Here is a 10,851-nt window from a genome sequence, read left to right on the forward strand (position 1 = left end):
AAAATTAGCTTTTCACGTTCTCGATGGTTCCTCGTCTCCGTTAATTCTGGGGCTACCATGGCTACAGGTACACAACCCCCACATTGATTGGGTAACTGGGGAGGTTATTGAGTGGGGTTCCAAATGCCAAGATTCATGTTTAGCTTCCACTCTAATGGTAGCAGTTACTTCCTTAGAGAAACTCCCTTCTGTTGAGCATAGCTCTAAGTTTCATTCTGGGGTACGTAGTTCCCTATCGGCACTTCCATCCGCTCAAAGAAGAGCAGTAGTTAAGTCCCATAGGAAGGTACCCAAATTTCAGGTTGGGGACTTGGTTTGGTTATCCACAGGAAATATTAAGCTTAAAATTCCAGCACTTAAGCAGGGGCCCAAAGTTATAGGTCCATACCCTATTGTAGAGATCGTGAACCCAACCTCTGTCCGCCTTGAGTTACCTGAGCTATTTCTGTTATCTAACCTGTTTCATGTTTCTGTGTTAAAACCAGCCATTCAGGTCCAACAACAATCATGTCCTACTCCAGTGTTGGTGAAAAGTCTGGTCAAATCTGATGCCAAGGTAGACCACCTTAGGAGACAGATCCATCCCAGGTCTCCTGGTAAGCTTGAGGGCCCCTCCTAGAGGGGGGGTAATGTCAGGACTTACCCTGGTGGTCTAGTGGGCAGCGGGGTCCACCGCCGATCCTTCGGCGTGTACGCCCACTGCGCAGCTCCCTCTTCCTCCTATGCCGGTTCCTCTAGGGCGTGCGCGCCGCGCACATTATTTAAAGGCGCAGTCGCGCTGGCGTGATGACGCCAGCGCGCAATTGGCGCGAATTTCAAATGTATAAAAGGGGAATTTGGCTTTCAGGTAATTGCCCGTTGTTAGGTTCAATTTGTCTTGTTCCTGGGTGTTGTATACTACCTCTTCTGACTGATCTATTGTGTTTTGACCCTTGCCTGCCTGAATTTCTACTCTGAGCTCTCCAATCCTGATCCTGCCTGTCTGTGACTATTCTGACCTCTCCAACCTGACCTTTGCCTGGCCATCGACTATTCTTCGCTCTCAATCCTGAGTCTGACCTGTTTGACTATTCTACTGCTTGGGCTGGCCCGGCCTGCCTGTTTCTGTGGCTAGAGCAAATATATACGTATTCCCTAGGGAATATATATAAGGAGATCAGCGCCTGTGGCAACAGAAATTAGAAACAAATATAGCGTAATACGTTTCAAATAAAGGGAATTACACCCTGTGCATATACAAAAAAGGTTTTTAAAAGGTTTTTTTAAAAAGTGTGCTCCCCTTTTCTTTGAGCAGCTATTAGTTAGAGAAGGAGAAAGAAAATTGGATCCAAGTGAATGTAAGAACAAAAAGTGACCTTCCTTGTATAAAGAAGGTGCAATGCGATAGTGGAGCGCCTCCACCCTGTGTATAAAATGCCTACTTACAAACCACTACTGTGACGTCGTGCATATCAAAAGATTTCTTTCTGGTCCCTCCAGCTCACTGCTCCTGCCAGACTCCGGATTAGAAATAGGAACCGAGGATAGTGTAATACCGCTTTTATTAAAACATAATTAAAAACAAGTAACATATACACTCACATTTACCCTCCTTGAGTAATACGCATTCAGTCCCAACAAAGTTTGAGTGTGCTCCCTCGGGGCGGTCCTGCCAATTCTTTCGGGTTCCCCTGTGGTGCTTCTCCTGGGTCCAAAGCGTACCCCAAGCGTACCTAACGCGTTTCGCTGTTGCCTGCCTGTTTCTGTGGCTTCCTATCTTCCAGCATCCTTGTAAAACAGTCGTGCCCCATTGCCTGCCAGAACTTATGCCTTGCACCTCTCGTTAAGTCCAGCTGGCATCTGAGTACGCCGAGGGCTCCTCCCGAGGCCAAAGGCGGTCACTTAACTGGTGAAGTCGAGCCGAGACCAGGGTGCTTGGCATCTGTTCTGGTGTAGGGTGCAGACCGTGACACCTTGATAAATCTGCCCTTAGGACTCCGATACGAGATCCAGATTTGTATAATACCAAATGTATCAATCATTATAGAAACAATCAGCACAATAAAATGGGACATGTAGCGGAGAATGTCGAATATGGTGATATGCTGACATATTTTAGCCTAACAAGCTTAAAAAGGTCATGTCCCATAAACTCCATTTTATGCAAATAAAACAAATCTTTTAAAAGATTTACCTTTTCTCTGTAATAATAAAACAGTACCTTATACTTAATCCAAACTAAACAATAAATAATCCTTATTGGAGGCAAAGGAAGCCGATTTATTTAATGTTTACATGACTACACTTAATAGATGTGATATATATGATATGTATGGAGATCCAAATTACGGAAAGATCCATTATCTGGAAAACCCCAGGTCCCAAGCATTCTGGATAACATGTCCCATACCTTTATTTATTTCCATATTCCACTGTATCTTTCACTCTGGGTTATTCTCGGACAATCAGGTACAGGAATGGTCAGGGCCGGAACTAGGGGTAGGCAGAAGAGGCAGCTGCCTATGGCGCAATGATTGGGGGGCGCTGGGCAGCTACCTCTTCTGCCTACCCCTAGACTGGACCTGGCACTAGACCTGTGAGCGAACGCCGGTACTGTGCCTCTATGCGCATGCTCGCACAAACGCCTCTACGTGCATGTGTGTGCAAACCACTACCAACTAGTGCGCCCGAATGCCGCTACTCTGCATACGTGCAAAGTTGCAAACGCATCTACCAGCGAGACAGGAATGGAGGACGATCTGGCTAGCTGGTCTGCCTAGGGCTGCCAGCCAGCCTGACCCACCTCTGGGAATGGTACACCAAAAAATGAAAGTATTTTAAATGGATGACAATATAATGTACTGTTGCCCTGCACTTGTAGAACTAGTGTGTTTGCTTCAGAATCGCTACAATATATACAGTTGATATAAACAAGTTCCTGTGTAGCCATGGGGGCAGCCATTTAAGCACAGGATCAGGCCCTGAATTTGTGTCGAGGCCACAAAGGCCCGGGCCTAGGGCGGCAAGTTGTTAGGGACGGCATGCCGCCCAGCCGCTTGCTGAAGAGCACTGGGGATGCGCAGCTCCCCAGTGCACCTGCGATCCATAGAGTGGTGCCGGAGGCGGGTGCTAGGACCGCGCTGCCCGGCACTACGACCGCGCGGCTTAGGAGCGCCCACCAGTGAAATCTGGCGCTGCACAGGATACACAGAAATTATCTGTTATTTGTTGTGCATCCTATGCCTTTTTCTCCTTTTTCAGCTTTGCATGGCTGCCCCATGGCTACACAGCAGCTTCTTTATATAAAGTACAGTTGTGTTTCTGAAGCAAATACACTAGTTTTACCAGTGCAGCGCAACAGTCCATTACACGCCATCAGGGCCCTTTCAAGTCTACCTGCCGTGGGTCCTGGCTGGTGGACCCCACCCATTAGTTGTATAGGGATCTCATGATATCTAGTTCTGGCTCGAAGGCTGAGCAAACCAGAACCAAACAGTGCCATTAAGCACCTTACACTAAACCCCATTTTGAAGGAGTGGTAAAACTCACTTATTTTTTGGACCCATTATATAGCTCCCAAGTTAAGTGTTGTTTGGTTTTAAATTAACAAATAATTAAAAAAAAAACAGTGTACTTCAAAACCAGTATTTTAGCTATATTGGTAAATTCCATGTAACACACTACCCAGGCTGTCTTTCTGACAGGCAGTTTGGGAAAGGGCTCTCAAATTACTTGTCTTGCAGAGAAGCAAGATACATTACGTATGTTGCTGAGTAACCACAGAACATGGTTGAAGCTCTCCTATTTTAATTATTGACAATAATATTCCCTTAAAGGATAGCTTTGCTGAGCTCAGGTAAGTAACAGATATGCTAAATGAACTTTATGTATTAAGCCACGATCACCATCAGGGTATTATTCAGATGTTGCAGGGCAGGGCCCCAACAGCCTTATACCTCCAGGTTTTTTGGAAAGTGATCTGATTTTCTGCGAATGTCTTTGTTTCGTTGCAGGCAACTAAATTCTCACAACCCACACAGCCCCTTAGCACCTGGCATCTGCCATGAAAAATAGCACAACACGTACGGCAAGGGTGTTGAACTACACGGATGTCAACTCTGTAAGACCATTGAACACAGAGGGCACAAGCTAGTAGTCGTGGTTTGTGCCGACGCATGGTTCTGCATATGCGTTGTACATGAACTGCTGTTTTCACCTCTGCCCATCGAGGATTCGTACGATTTTCGAACCATGTGTGGAGAGTCCCGACATTTTTCGTCCGACGGAGATCGGTCGTTTGGTCGATCGGACAGGTTAGAAAATTTCTGTCGGCTGCCGATAATATCTCTGCGTGTATTGCCGATCGTACGATTTTCAGTGGGAGACTGTCACTAGCTTTGGTTGGACATAGATATCGTACGATTGCTGTCAGGGGCAGAACATTGCTGATCTGTTCTTTAACTAATCTGACTGGTAAGACTTTGATCTGAATGGTTAGTGGTGGGTCAGGAGATGGGAAAGTCCGATCGTACGATGATTCGTACGATCGGATCTGTGCATCTATGGCCAGCTTTATCCCCTGTATTGTTCACACCTGTGATCCCCCTGCATTGTTCACACTTGTGACACCTCTATTGTTTATTTCATAAAGGCATGTACTGTTCACACCTGAGACCCAGACTGAAACTGCCTACATTGTTCACACCTTATTCAAAATGCTAATGGAGCACCAACACTATGTCACTGTATGTAGTACATATTAGAATGATTAGCTTTCCCTGTCTCCTGCTCTGTTCTGCCTTCCCTCCCTGTGTGTGCCATTCTCTGCTTACTCAGTGCTGCTTTGTGTGTGCCATTGTCTGCTTGCCCAGTGCTGCTTGTGTGTGCCATTCTCTGCTCACCCAGTGCTGCTTGTGTGTGCCATTCTCTGCTTGCCCAGTGCTGCTTGTGTGTGCCATTCTCTGCTCTCCCAGTGCTGCTTGTGTGTGCCATTCTCTGCTCGCCCAGTGCGGCTTGTGTGCGCCATTCTCAGCTCGCCCAGTGGTGCTTGTGTGTGCCATTCTTTGCTTGCCCAGTGCTGCTTGTGTGTGCCATTCTCTGCTCTCCCAGTGCTGCTTGTGTGTGCCATTCTCTGCTCGCCCAGTGCTGCTTGTGTGTGCCATTCTCTGCTTGCCCAGTGCGGCTTGTGTGCGCCATTCTCTGCTCGTGGTGCTAGAGAGAGAGTGGAATAGTTAGATATCAGCTAGAGAGAGAGTGGAATAGTAAGAGGAGAATGTGGAAGACATTCACTTGCACACTGTCTGGCAGAGTATCTCCATCACAACCTCCAGAGAGCGGTTGTACAAATGTCACGGGGTGACGTTATCTGTAGCACACTGAGGAAGTGTCTTCCTGTACCAGAATGGACATTAAGATATATTCTCCAATACTCCTTACCCAGCCAGGCAGGTGGAATGATGATGTTATAGTTCCATGCTTTCTTGCTGTAGGATTTAAAGGAGACATTTTATATGATATTCATCTTCAGTTATATAATTCCTCAAAATATGAAATGATGCAAAAAAAAGCCAAAAATCCTTTTGAACCCATTTTACCTGCTACAAATGTCATTATATCAGAGCTGCAGCGAGATACCGTATATACTCGAGTATAAGCCCGACCCGAGGTACCTAATTTTATCTACAAAAACTGGGAAAACGTATTGACTCGAGTATAAGCCTAAGGTGAGAAATGATGGACTGGGAGACTTGGCACTCTATCACTAAATACCCCCAGAGCTCACAAAAAGATGGCACAGCGGCAAGTACATGTATAATTACCCCAGAGCTCACATAAAGATGGCAAAGTGGCAAGTTCATGTATAAATACACCAGAGCTCACATAAAGATGGCAAAGTGGCAATTTCATGTATAAATACCCCAGAGCTCACATAAAGATGGCAAAGTGGCAAGTTCATGTATAAAAACCCCAGAGCTCACATAAAGATGGCGAAGTGCCAAGTTCATGTATAAATACCCCAGAGCTCAAACAAAGATGGCACAGCAGCAAGTACATCAGCTGTGCCACCCCCAGATATCATAACAGAATGGCACAGATTTAATGCCTGCACTGCTCTCTGGCTTTAACTAGAAAGTGGACCAGTAGCCAGCACAATCATCCAGGGACAACTTAACAGAGGCACTGACTGACCATGTGGGTGGGAAGGTGGTGAGAAGGCTGCAGACTGCAGTGCTAATGTGATAGCAGCAGCTCCTCCCTTGCTTCCTTTTCTCCCGAGGCTGAAATCCGTTTGAGTGCTGCTGGCCAATCAAATGCTCCACAGCTGCTGGTAGCGCTCTCTCCTTCTCCTTGTCACAGCCGAAGTAATTTGATCCTGCAGCAAAGACTGCGGGCTGGACACCCCTGAATAGTGCATCTCCTCTACTGTGAGCCGGTATCTCTCCTCAAAAGTTACGGTAGGAAGCGTTGGATCAGGGCAGTCTTGCCGACCCCACAGATGCGGGGCCCCATCAGGGGTGCAGGGGCCACGGAGGAGCTCCTGAAGCACAGCCTGTTTTGCAGCCTTTTGCGTACTGACTCGAGTATAAGCCGAGGTAGAGTTTTTCAGCAAATTTTGAGTGCTGAAAAACTCGGCTTATATTCAAGTATATACGGTACTTTCCCAGTATAAACTGAAACGAGGGGGTGGGATTTTTCTCCTCTTTCTCCCGCAGGAAATGGTCACAGCACTGACTTACAGGCTGAACTATGCATTAGCAGAGAAACCCCCTCCCATGTTCCTGCATGTGTCTCTGTCTGTTCCCAGCCTGAACATTGCTGTCTTATGCTGGTGATTACTTACAAAGGAATAAACTTTTCCTTTTTTTTTTAACCATTTCATCCAAAACAGCTTTATTTTCCTTATTAAATCACAATATATTGAATAGATTGTAATGTTATGTTTATATGGATTCAATTTTTAAATCAGACACAGCATGAGGGCTAACTCCAGATACATATTTTTTCAACAGAAATCCCACATTTGAATATTTGTCCCGCTAGATGTCAGCAAGCATATTTTAACAGCTGCCATCCAATAGTTAATGCTCGCTCTCCTTATAATTTTCATATGCTACGTATTAGGTGATGTTCCTCCTGCTGTCTGCAAAAGACTGCACTTTCTAATGTTTCTGAATTATTATTTATTGCTGATGTGTGGCAAGACCACCTCCACAGATGTTCACACGAGATGTGCCTCTTGATGTGCCTCTTGCTGTCAGCGACAAAATTAAAGAGCACCTGAAATAGTTTCCCCTCACCAGAGGTGCATGCTAATAGAGCCCGTACTTTGGTTGGGGGGGGGGGAATTTTTTTTTTTTAACGCCCCTACCAGCGCTAGGCCACCCACGCCAGGTGCAGGCAGCAATGTTGGGGCACACAAGTGCACACAATAAGCGAGCACAGCAACCCATTCATTATGCTTATGAGCGTGACATCAGGTTGTAAGGCACCTATGTCAGAAGCTCATTATGTGCATGCATGCTACAAAACAAAATGTCTATCCCTTGTAAGCAGACGTAGTTATTTGCAGTCAGCAGACCCTCCCCCACCCCCCAGATATCAGCAATTGGAGAAAAGATTTACCAAATCTCAGGTTAGTGTATTTATATAAATTAATGTATAAATAAATGTATTTTTTTAGACATTGCGAATAAGAATCAGAGTCAGAAAGTATTTATTCTGAATCAATATCCATTCACAGACATATTGGTGAGTATAACATTTTCCTTTATAGAAATATTGTTACTGTAACTGTATTGGTGAGGAGTGGGTGGTCAGGACAGGCACATATGTAAAACAAATAATGATGGAAGAACGCCAACATCCTAGGCTTGGAAATACAGCATGCTGCTTAACCGCAACCCAGAGCCAATGGTGCGGTCAAGAAGTGGAAAAGTTACAACAGCATTTTATAAAAGATTGCATTTGTATAATTCAAGACATACTGCAACTGTGTATTGAAAAACATTGAGGCAACTGGAGAATGATTACAATTGGTTAGTATTTCTGAGATCTAAAATCTTAAAAAGATTATAAAATTGTGTAACGTGTGCATGACTACTCCTCTTAGTGCTGTTGCACATTTCTCTTCTCCCTTGAGCTATTGGTGAGCATGCTCTCCGAACTAGCCTTACATAGTACAAAGTAAAAAAAAAAAAGCAAAGTGTAAATGTCTAGTTATTTTTATTACATGGATTGGAGGATGTAATTAGAAAATAGCAGCACAAAACAAGATGTTAAATTATTCCATTGGTGTGGAGCTGTAGGAGTTCAATATATACACCATATATTTATTTATATGGCATGGCAATGCAGCTTGAAAAAAAGGTTTAAATGTTGCATCATTGCTTCTGAGGACAGAATACCAATACTGACTTCATAATAAAGTGACAGACAAAAAGTGATTGACATAAATGCCCATAAATTCAAACAAATACTCTCTATCACATAGCATAAATAGATGCAGAAGTGATGATGATGTCAAAAATAGGATACACTGATTTTGGCTTTCACATTTCTTTCCTATTGTCTGATCTTCTTATACTGTAATTATAGTAGGGTGGGCGGTATAATACATTTTTCATGAGGGGAGATAAGGAGGTAAAGATTTGTTTTAGAGAGATATAAATGATATTTAGAATACATTTTCACCGGGCAGCTATAGGAATATGAAAAAACAAAGTTGTATATATAATTATAGACCAATGGTCCTGTGTCCGAATTGTGCAGGCCTCAGTGCTCTTTTATGCAGCACAGAGACCAGCACCCCCCCCCTAAATACAGTGCATTAGTCAGTCAGTGTTGTATTGGTGCAAGTAGGCGGCACTGGAGTAATCTAAAGGCAGTGTAGCTAGTCCAACTTGCTTTTCTACACTATGGGGCAGATTTATCAAAATGTGAAATTAGCGAACACCACAGAAAAACTCACTTCCTATTCATGCCTATGGCATTTTTAGCATGTATTTAAAAAATTTAATTTGCTAAAAATGTACTTTACGGGAGAGGACATACCTATAATTTAGAACTTTTTGGAGAACAGTTTTCCATAGGGATTCCATACCTGTAGTGATGTTAAGTGGTACTTGACACAGTGTGGTACAAAACAAGGGGGAGCAATGTACAACAATCTACTGCCATTGATCATAACTATTCTTGCTTGGGCAGAAACAAGTCTTCATGTTTCTTGAAAGCATCGACCCGACCAGGGAAACAAAGCTGGACTGCAGACAAAAGAGGCAGGTAATTTTCCCAACAAGGGTTATAGGAATCAGCTTTCCACATGGCACAAGCCGTTGTCAGACTAACATTCTTCAAAAACGTACTTATAGAGAAAGAAAAGAGGTTGCACAATTTGGATGTTGCAAGGTGTTTTAATAAATATCTCAACTGAGGAAATCGAATTTGCTGTTCATCATTTTTCATTTCTATCATTTTAGGTCCGAAGTCAGGGCCAAAATCATCTAACTTGATTAAGGATTGCATGCAGCTATCTTATTTACACAAGTCAGAACAGGTACCTTTTCTTTGCAATAGCTTTTATTTGCTTTTTAAACAAATATTGGGTAGACATCAAAAGAAAACAATAACTTGGCAAATATCTGATGTCCATAGGGAAAGAACGAAAAGGGAGAAAGGAGAGAGTATGGGCCGTATCTAACCAGATTGTGTGGTCAGAAGAAGAGAAAGTATAACAAGAGTTACCTTTTTGTATCAAGGAACTTTCAACAGGCTCAAGTTTCTTTAATTTAGAGGAAATCTGTAAGGTGGCAGCAGTCTTCAATTAATACTTTTATAAAACATTACAAGACTGATGTGTTTTCCAAAAGCCATTTTGAACCATTCAGATTATGAAGCTCCAAAAACTATGCCAAATCTGAACACTGGCTCCCAATTTGGCAGAAACTGACTGACCTGGCAACTCTGCCTAATGCGTGGCCCTGCAAAGATATGATACATCTCCCCCTGACTGTACTATTGACTCTGTCCAGCAAGTAGCTACACTCTGAAAATACCATGCCCAGTTTACAGAAACACACCCCTTTTTATATGTTGGAACAACAGACACACTGTGGCTCCCAATGACAGAAACAGTGGTGGCCTCTGAAGCATTCCACACTTCAAACTACACTCCCCTTCCTCTTCATGCAGCCATGCTTTATATAGTATGGGAAGTGATGTGCAGTCTCATCTTGTGACTACATCCTACCATATTGCTTATGGACTGAATCTGGTCTGCTGGTGTGACCGATTTGGAGAGAGAGCACATTAACTGGAATGTGGAGGTGAACAACATGTGGCGTTTTGAAGTTGTAAGAACAATTTAATTGCAAGACTTGGTTTTGACAAGGGCACACTGAACACTTGTATTTAGGTGGAATCTGTACTTTTCAGTGCATATATACCTAGATGCTGATGAGAGTGGATCTGCTTCTCTCGGATTGTAGAAAAACCACAGTCTGAGAGCAGCGGAGCCAACATTCTGTGTGCCCTTAAGGGCTATCTGGCTAGGGGCCAAAATGCAGGAATCTCCCAGCAAAAACAGGACAACTGGTTTAAGGGGTGTGGTGTGGAGTCTATAAATGTGTTGCTATTAGGCTCTTGGTTAACAATGTCACTAAAATATTTTCATTGCAGAGTTTCCTCATCATTTTCCTAAGGAAGATGTGTTACACCAGGATCAGATAATGAGTGTTTGTATTGATGAGCACATTAATGTACACCCATTGGCATCTAAACCCAGGTCCAAATTTCCATCTCAGCATGTTTTAAGGAGCTTCTATACCCCAAAGGTCCCCATAGATGCAAAGATCTTTCATGGTGAACGATGAATTT

At 43.6% G+C, this 10,851-nt stretch overlaps 1 long non-coding RNA gene across 2 annotated transcripts; it reads left to right on the forward strand.

Annotated features, from left to right (window-relative positions):
* The first annotated feature begins 5,868 nt into the window (after positions 1 to 5,868).
* Positions 5,869 to 10,848, forward strand: LOC121399940. Of its 2 annotated transcripts, XR_005965355.1 has the most exons (4): positions 5,869 to 7,728; positions 9,184 to 9,258; positions 9,456 to 9,532; positions 10,654 to 10,848. It is a non-coding gene; the product is annotated as an uncharacterized LOC121399940 (long non-coding RNA). The 2 variants fall into 2 exon arrangements; XR_005965354.1 differs by lacking the exon at positions 5,869 to 7,728 and having other exon boundaries at positions 8,315 to 9,258.
* The last annotated feature ends 3 nt before the right edge of the window (positions 10,849 to 10,851 follow it).

This window comes from Xenopus laevis, chromosome 2L (genome assembly GCF_017654675.1).
Source record: "Xenopus laevis strain J_2021 chromosome 2L, Xenopus_laevis_v10.1, whole genome shotgun sequence".
In the NCBI taxonomy this organism is placed as follows: domain Eukaryota; kingdom Metazoa; phylum Chordata; class Amphibia; order Anura; family Pipidae; genus Xenopus; species Xenopus laevis.